At 51.4% G+C, this 8,329-nt stretch overlaps 1 long non-coding RNA gene across 1 annotated transcript; it reads left to right on the plus strand.

Annotated features, from left to right (window-relative positions):
- The first annotated feature begins 469 nt into the window (after positions 1–469).
- On the plus strand, positions 470–933 carry LOC132897485 (uncharacterized). The gene is made up of 3 exons (XR_009656328.1): positions 470–555; positions 699–760; positions 856–933. It is a non-coding gene; the product is annotated as an uncharacterized LOC132897485 (long non-coding RNA).
- The last annotated feature ends 7,396 nt before the right edge of the window (positions 934–8,329 follow it).

The raw sequence follows: 8,329 nt of genomic DNA on the forward strand, positions 1-8,329 counted from the left end.
AATTACTTATAATTGAATTGTTTAATTCAGTCAGTAAGCAGGAACTTCATACTTCTATATTCAAAAATATCCAAAATGGTTTATATCACAAACATGCGAGCATGTACCATATAACAATAACCTCGCATGTGATTGGACCAGGACCAGGCGGTCATGGGCGTGGCTCATACAGTATAAACAGGTGTACCGTAGCTTACCAGGTACCTTAGTTTTCATGTGCTCCGGAACTTTCTCTTGGTTTCTGGGATTTTTGCTGCTTGGTGATCTTCAATGGCTGGACGGCGCCTCGCGTTCTACTCTCCATCGACTCCTGTGTATGGACGCGATGGACCTGTGTCGGGAAGTCCGCAGACCGTTGAGAGAAAACTGCTGTCTGCTCTCAGTGGGTTGTCTCGTCAGATTGCAGAGCTGACTACGTTCGTAACTGACAGATTCAACTCTATGGACGACAGATTCAACACCGTGGAAGACAGATTGACTGCTTTGGAGGGATGTAACTTTGGGGAAAACGCAAACTCCAGGAAGAAAAGATGGGTGCAGAGTCCCATGATTGCGGTAAGAATTTGTCCAGTGTCTGCTAGCTAAGCTAAATAGCCTACCGGTAAAAGTAAGCATAGCAGCTAGCCCAAGCTAAAAGTAGCCAGTAGCTAGCTATGAGGGACAAGTGACTTAAAAACGTTGTTTTGTTCTTTTCACAGGAAACAGTACGCCGTCTTCACAACTCGGAGACAAACACTAGGCGATACGAGCCGGCGCAAGGGTAAGATTTAAAGAATATGCTTTCATTCTGTATGAGATACGTTAATAGATGCAGATCCTAGCCTGATCCTAACTGTAGCCATCTTGTTTTCACAGACTAACTTTGCCTCATAACGAAGCCGTGACAAGCTATTTAGTGCGGGCTTTGCCGACAAATCCAAATCTTCATGATGCTGACAAAGACAACATTGTGTGTAAGTAACAACTATTTCACTAAATATTATGGTAGCCTATACTGTCCTTTCTCTGCTGTCTACACTTCCCTTCTTCCTTTCCCTTATTAAGCTTAGCCTACTGCTACGTTGTTAATCGTACTCTCATTTGTTTTTCTAGCTGCCTGCAAGACATATTACAAAACCTTACGCAGGAGCTACAGGTACCAGAAGCCTGATCTTTCGTTGCAGGTGGAAGCAATGAAGTAGCCGGCTCGTAGTCGCTCCAGAAGAAAGAGGGTAAGATTTTTCAGTTTTGGTCAATGTGACTTTTTTTTTCAGTGTTTTTCATGTGTTGTGTCCATATGCAGTGCATTGCTCAGTACTTATTCTCTTTATCGATCGTTTTTACAGCTGTTTGACGCGAGACGAGGTGTCCTTGCTATGGACGAGATGGATGTATGGCAGTGTGCTACCGTAGACCTGATGTCGGATGAGGAAAATGGGGTGGTGGATGGGGTGTCTGGGTGGATAGTTAAGCCTCCGCCGTCCCGTAACCCGGAGCGAACTATTGCCGCTTTTCCACTACAAACGCGGCTGAGCCGTGCCGTGCTGAGTTGGGCTGAGTCGAGCTGAGCGGGGCTGTTGGAGTTGCATTTCGACTACAACCGCGCTGAACCGTGCTGGCTGGAAGTGGGTGGACACATTGGGTGGAGTTAGCGAAAGTGGGTGGACGTCACGTGATGTCGTTAAGCAGCGCAAACAGTGACATCAGTGATCTTTTAAGCGATAGTCTCACAGCCCGGATAGTAAACAATAAACATGGAGGACATGGTGTCGTTAGTGTTGCTGGTCTTGGTGCTGTGGCTTGTTGTCACCGACAACGCCAACAGATACTGGCAAGAGCGTATAGATGAGACGAGGCACATAAGGCTTCAGAAATTCTCGTAATTCGTAATTCTCCTTCTTCCGGGTTTACAGATCTCAGCGTGCTCGCGGGGCGTGTGAGGACACTCCTCCTCACCAATCAGTGCACAGGGGAGTGTCTGCTCACGCCCCCAGCCTCACTCAGCTCGGTTTGGCTCACTTCAGCCCCACTCCAAAACCGTGCGAGTTTTGGGGGCTAAGCAGGGCTGAAGCGAGCTGAGTCGTGCTGTTTTAAGGTAGTCGAAATGCAAGCCGTGTCGGGCTGAAGTGAGCTGAAGCGAGCTGAAGTGAGCTGAAAAAGGGTAGTGGAAAAGGGCCATATGTGCTACGCTGCAATCAAGGCTTGAGGCAGATCCAAAGTACAGGGCAACCCACCACAGACGACTGCATGTCAGTCCGATGCCACCTGCGCCCCACAGCTCAGAGACCGCAAGCATGCACTTCATGGAGCTGTAGGACTAAAATACGGTGCTTATTTGCTTTTGTTTAGTTTTGTATCCTGCACATCTCTCTTGCACTAGAGAATGTATAGGCAACTACTGTTTGTCTTTGACTGAATGCTGCCATTTTGTTTATTTTTTAACGTCTTGTACTTACTCTGATTTTGAAAATAAAGCTCTTGTTTGATACAACGTTCCTTGCAAATTTTCCTTCCTCAATAAATGTGGGGTCATTGATAGGATAACAATGACATGAATATACAGCATCATAGCTAATCATAACCACAACAGATATATATATACCGTATATATATATATATATATATATATATATATATATATATATATATATAGGTTGTGGTTATGATGACCCAGGGTAACCAATAGCCTAGGCCTAGTGGCATCTGCCAACCAATCACGAGTGATTTCTTTGGTTTAAAAGTAGTGTTTTCATCCAATACTGAGTGAGGAAATTCGAGGCAAGCCAGGCAATTCTCGGACCACGCGCGGTTTTGCTGCTATTCATATGCAAATAGGCTACCCATTGATGCAGCAGTTTCGCTGCTATTCATATGCAAATAGGCTACCCCGCGAGTAGAGGGGGGCCGGAGGATTCTGCTATCTGGGGCGAGTGCTCCCAAGTGCTACCTGGTGGTCGTTTGGGTACATTGCAGCTCAGTTCAAAACAGATGCGGTACGTACCGCATCTATACCGCGTGCTTGCCGCGTCAATGCGGGCACATTGGCCTGCCTCCGACGGTACCAATGGGTGATCCATGCGGTGGAGCCACTGGATGGGCGCGTGGTCCGAACAGAGGGTGAAAGGGTGCCCCAGGAGGTAGTAACGGAGGGCAAGGACTGCCCACTTGATTGCCAGACACTCCGTTTCAATGGTGCTGTAGCACCCCTCATGCACTGACAGCTTCCTACTGATGTAGAGGACGGGGCGGTCCTCCCCCTCCACCTCCTGGGACAAAACTGCCCCCAGCCCTCTGTCCGACGCATCGGTCTGCAACACAAAGGGGAGAGAAAAGTCAGGGGAGTGTGAAAGTGGCCCCCCACACAGTGCAGCCTTTACCTCTGAAAAAGCCCGCTGGCATTGCTCCGTCCACTGGACCGGATCTGGGGCCCCCTTTTTAGTGAGATCAGTCAATGGGCTGGTGACGTCCGAATAATTAGGTATAAACCTACAGTAATAGCCAGCCAGCCCCAGGAACTGTCTCACCCCCTTTTTGGTCTTGGGCCTCGGCAGGCCGCAATCGCTGCCATCTTATTAATTTGGGGATGCACCTGCCCCTTGCCCAAGTGGAAGCCCAGATACCGTACTTCCACCCGCCCAATCACACACTTCTTTGGGTTGGCTGTGAGCCCCACTCACCTCAGCGACCTAAGGACGGCCCTCAGATGTTCAAGGTGCCTCGGCCAGTCATTACTATAGATGATGATATCATCTAGATACCCAGCCGCATACTTGGCGTGGGGGCGGAGGACTCTGTCCATCAGCCGCTGAAACATAGCGGGCGCCCCAAACAGCCCAAACGGAAGGGTGACGAATTGGTGTAAACCAAACGGTGTGGAAAAGGCCATTTTTTCTCGGGATAGGGGAATCAAGGGGATCTGCCAATATCCCTTCGTCAAATCCAGTGTCGAATAAAAGCGAGCAGTGCCGAGTCGATCGAGCAACTCATCAATATGAGGCATTGGGTACGCATCGAATTTAGACACCTCATTGACTTTTCTGTAGTCCACACAGAACCGGACCGACCCATCGGCCTTGGGTACCAAGACCACCAGGCTGCTCCAGTCACTGTGGGACTCCTCGACGATGCCCATTTCGAGCATGGTCTCAAGTTCTTCCCGAACCACCTTTTTGTTGTGTTTGGGTAGTCTGTAAGGGCGGCTACGCACTACTACCCCCGGGGGCGTCTCTATGTGGTGCTCTATGAGAGGTACGTGATGCCAATGTCCCTTTTTGAACCTCCGGCCCCAGCTCTGCCTTCTCTGGAACCACCGACACCAATGCCATGGGGACCTCCTCGTTCCAGAGTTTAAGGAGATTGAGGTGGTAAATCTGCAGCGCCCCACCCCTGTCCGTTCGCCTCACCTCATAGTCGACGTCCCCAACTTGCCGTGTGACCTCAAAAGGTCCTTGCCACTTGGCGATCAATTTGGAGCTCGACGTGGGCAGCAGTACGAGTACTTTATCTCCCTGTGTGAACTCCCTCAGGCGCGTACCCTTGTTGTACAGGCGGGCTTGCCGTTCCTGGGCCTGCCGCAAATTCTCCTGGGTTAGGTGGGTGAGTGTGTGGAGTTTTGCGCGCAGGTCCATAACGTATTGAATTTCGTTCTTGCTTTGTGAAGGTCCCTCCTCCCAATTTTCCCGCAGCACGTCTAGGATGCCGCGCAGCTTACGCCCATATAATAATTCGAACGGGGAGAACCCCGTGGAGGCTTGGGGAACCTCTCGCACTGAGAACAACAAGGGCTCGAGCCACTGATCCCAATTACGTGTGTCCTCACTTATGAATTTTTTAATGATATTTTTGATGGTGCAATTGAACCGTTCCACTAAACTGTCCGTTTGTGGGTGATACACACTGGTGCGGATCAGCTTAATCCCCAATAACCCATACAGTTCGCGCAGTGTCCGTGACATAAATGTAGTGCCTTGATCAGTCAGAATCTCTTTCGAGATTCTGACTCGGGAGATGACGTGGAAGAATGCCTCTGCAATACTGTGTGCTGAGATATTGCACAGAGGCACCGCTTCTGGGTATCGCGTTGCATAGTCCACCAGAACTAATATAAAGTGGTACCCCTGTGCTGACCGATCTAATGGCCCGACGAGATCCATCCCAATTCTCTCAAACGGGGTCTCGATCAATGGAAGAGGGCGCAAAGATGCTTTTGGAATGGCCGCTGGATTTACTAACTGGCATTTGCGGCATGCCGTACACCACCTACGAACATCGCCGCGAATCCCCGGCCAATAGAATCAGGCCATTATTCGGGCTAGTGTCTTATCCTGCCCTCAGTGTCCATCCATGGGATTAAAGTGAGCCGCCTGGAATACCAATTCCTGGCGGCTCTTCGGAATTAAAAGCTGTGTGACTCGCTCTTTAGTTTGAGTGTCCTGCGTCACTCGGTATAACCTATCCTTCATAATCGTGAAGTAAGGGAAGGACAGGGTGGTGTTCGGCTGGAGCGTTTGATCATCGATTACTCTCACTTGGTCAAACGCATGTCGCAGAGTCTCGTCTCGCGATTGCTCTAATGGGAAATCTGCGAGGGATTCCCCAAGAGAGAGAGGAGGGGCCGGCGGCTCCTCACTCTGACGCGGAGATGACGTAGACAGCTCTGTGACAGCTGCTCCCACCAAAGCGACACCGGGACCTCCCCCTGTTAAATGGCAGGACCCACTCTTGACTAAGTGCGTCATTAAATCCCGAAATCCCAGCCAATCAGTCCCCAAAATTAAAGAGCGGGCAAGGCGAGGATTAACCGCCGCCTTCACTATAACTTTTCCCGTCTGAAAAAAATGTGGACCGACACCAAAGGGTAGCTGTGAACATCCCCGTGCACACACAACACCTTCACCCCCTGTGCTCCCCCCAATGCCTCGTGTTGCACCAGGTGAATTGAGGTCTGATTACAGCCAGAATCCACCAACGCCTGATATGTATCCCCTTGGATACTCACTGGTATGCGATACGCTCCGGCCCGATCGAGGGCGGCCTCTGGCGCGTCAGGGATCCGAACCACCGTGCCCACTTCCATCACCGTGCACTGCTGTTGAAGGTGGCCCGGCTCCAAGCAGCGCCAGCAAACCGGCCCGGGCTTTCCCTCTGCACCGGTGTTCTGGGGCTCACTCACCTGAGGGGGGGAGAGACAGACACAGAAGGGAGAAATGGGAGGGCACCGCAGGTGCGGCGGGCCGGCTGGGGTGGTGCTGGCCCCCGCCTCCGCGGTGGGGGAATGGGGCGAGGACGGGACACAGGAGGAGGGGGAGAGAGAGAGAGAGAAGAGGAGAGAAGAGAAGATGCCGTCTGCTGTCCTGCCGCCGGGACAGCCACCAAATGGTCCTCCGCCAGCTCGACTGCCTGATTCAGCGACGCCAGGCAGTGGCACTGGACCCACTCCGCGGTTCCTGCTGGCAAGCGAGCGTTGAATTGTTCCAGCACCACCTGGTCGATGATTCCCTCGGCGTCGCGGTTGTCGGCCCTCAACCACTGCCAGCAGGCGTCCCGGAGCTGCTGGCCAAACGCGAACGGCCGGCTGACTTCCTCCAAGCGCAACGCACGGAAGCGCTGGCGCTGCTGTTCTGGGGTGCGCCCCACGCACTGGATTACGGCCCGGCGGAGGTCCGCGTAGACCAGCCAGCAGTTGGCAGGGAGCTGTAGCGCGACCAGCTGTGCCTCTCCCATTAGCAGGGGGAGGAGGCGCACCGCGCGCTGCTCCATCGGCCACCCCGAGGCTTCTGCGAGGTGTTCGAAGAATGTGATGAACGCCTCGGGGTCATCCTGCGGGCCCATCTTGGTGATGGTGAGGGGAGACGGGCCCGCAGTAGGAGCGCTGGTGGACCCTGCCGACGCTCTCACTCTTCTTGCTGGGCCAGCACCAGGGCCTCGAAGCATCGGTCTTGTTCCTTTCGGAGGGTGACGAGTGCCTGGTGCTGGCTTTGCTGGGCCGTGGCGAGGGCATGGACCAGGTTGGCGAACGGGGAGGACTCCATGGGGCTGATCGGCTGGTGCTCCACTTCCCGGGTTTCGGCACCACTGTAACAGTTCCCACTAAGGGTGGAGCACAGAGGACGGCAGGACAGAGATCAGGTTTGTACACTACAGCTTTTATTGTCACACTTTTCAGTGAAAACAATACGGTTAATACAGACACACACACACACAACCGGCATCTGGTTTCGGGATGAGCTCCTCTGCTCTCGCTCTCCCTCCTTAAATAGTGCGCGGTCACTGGGAAGACACACACAAACACAGGTTAATTGCCGTCAGGTGTAGTGATTCTGCCACTTACCTTCCCTGACTCCGCCCTCCTGTCACAGACCGGCACTTGACCATGCCCCCGCTGCCACAGTCATTTACAACAAATACAGTTTTCTAAATATGAAGATCACTTTTTTCATCAAATGCAAAAGAAAATTTCAACTGTTCAACCATCAACTCCTCCTGGCTGGCTCGCCAAGTTTTTGTGTAGCACCTTTAGTCTTGACTTTGAGGTTAAAGAGATACTCACATCGCTCTAGGTCCGGTAGGAGTTGCACCAGGAAGTGACTCACAAGGAGTGGATGTTGGCATTTGAACAGGTGATATTTTAATATAAATGCAAAACAAATAATAACATCAACAGCTTGGCTGTATTTTTATTTACCAAAATAAGGCACCACAAAAAAAAAAGAGTCCACAGAACTCGAGCTCTCCTGCTCGATATTCTGGTAGGTTCAGTTCAAGAAGAAAGATCCAATGTGTGTGTATGTGTTCAGTGTATCAATGTCCATTCAGTTTCTTTGTCCTCAATTCCTATAAACTACTACCCGGGTAGGTGAGGATTGTGTGTGTCTTATCTGTTCTCAGAGTGTGAGATTCAGATGATCTGGAGTTGTCAAGGTAGGTTCTGCAGCTGGCCACACTGCATCTCCCACTCTCTCTCTCTCTCTCTCTCTCTCTCAGAATCGCTGGGCTGGGCTCGCCATCTTAATCATTTCTCTCTTTTTCTCAGACAGTAGATCAGACTAGCAAAAAAAACCCAACCGGAGTCTCAAGCATTTACTTTCACAAAGGGGGTTTTTCTCCTCAGCTCACAGCTTATCAGGATGAAACCTGGATTCGCCTGTGACCACTGGGTCTGCCTGCGGACTTTTCTGCCTTTATCCACGGCTATCTGCTACACTTTGCCTCGTGTTTTCTTTGTTTTTTTTTTCTGCTACCGACTCTCAGTATGGTCTACTCTGCTGCTGTCTGCCTCATGTTTGAGAGAAAAATGGCATCTGCTCGCAGGTGCAGACTTCACGCGATACCTGACCTAGGTTCACGGGGA

The sequence above is a fragment of the Neoarius graeffei genome, chromosome 14 (assembly GCF_027579695.1).
Source record: "Neoarius graeffei isolate fNeoGra1 chromosome 14, fNeoGra1.pri, whole genome shotgun sequence".
In the NCBI taxonomy this organism is placed as follows: Eukaryota; Metazoa; Chordata; class Actinopteri; order Siluriformes; family Ariidae; genus Neoarius; species Neoarius graeffei.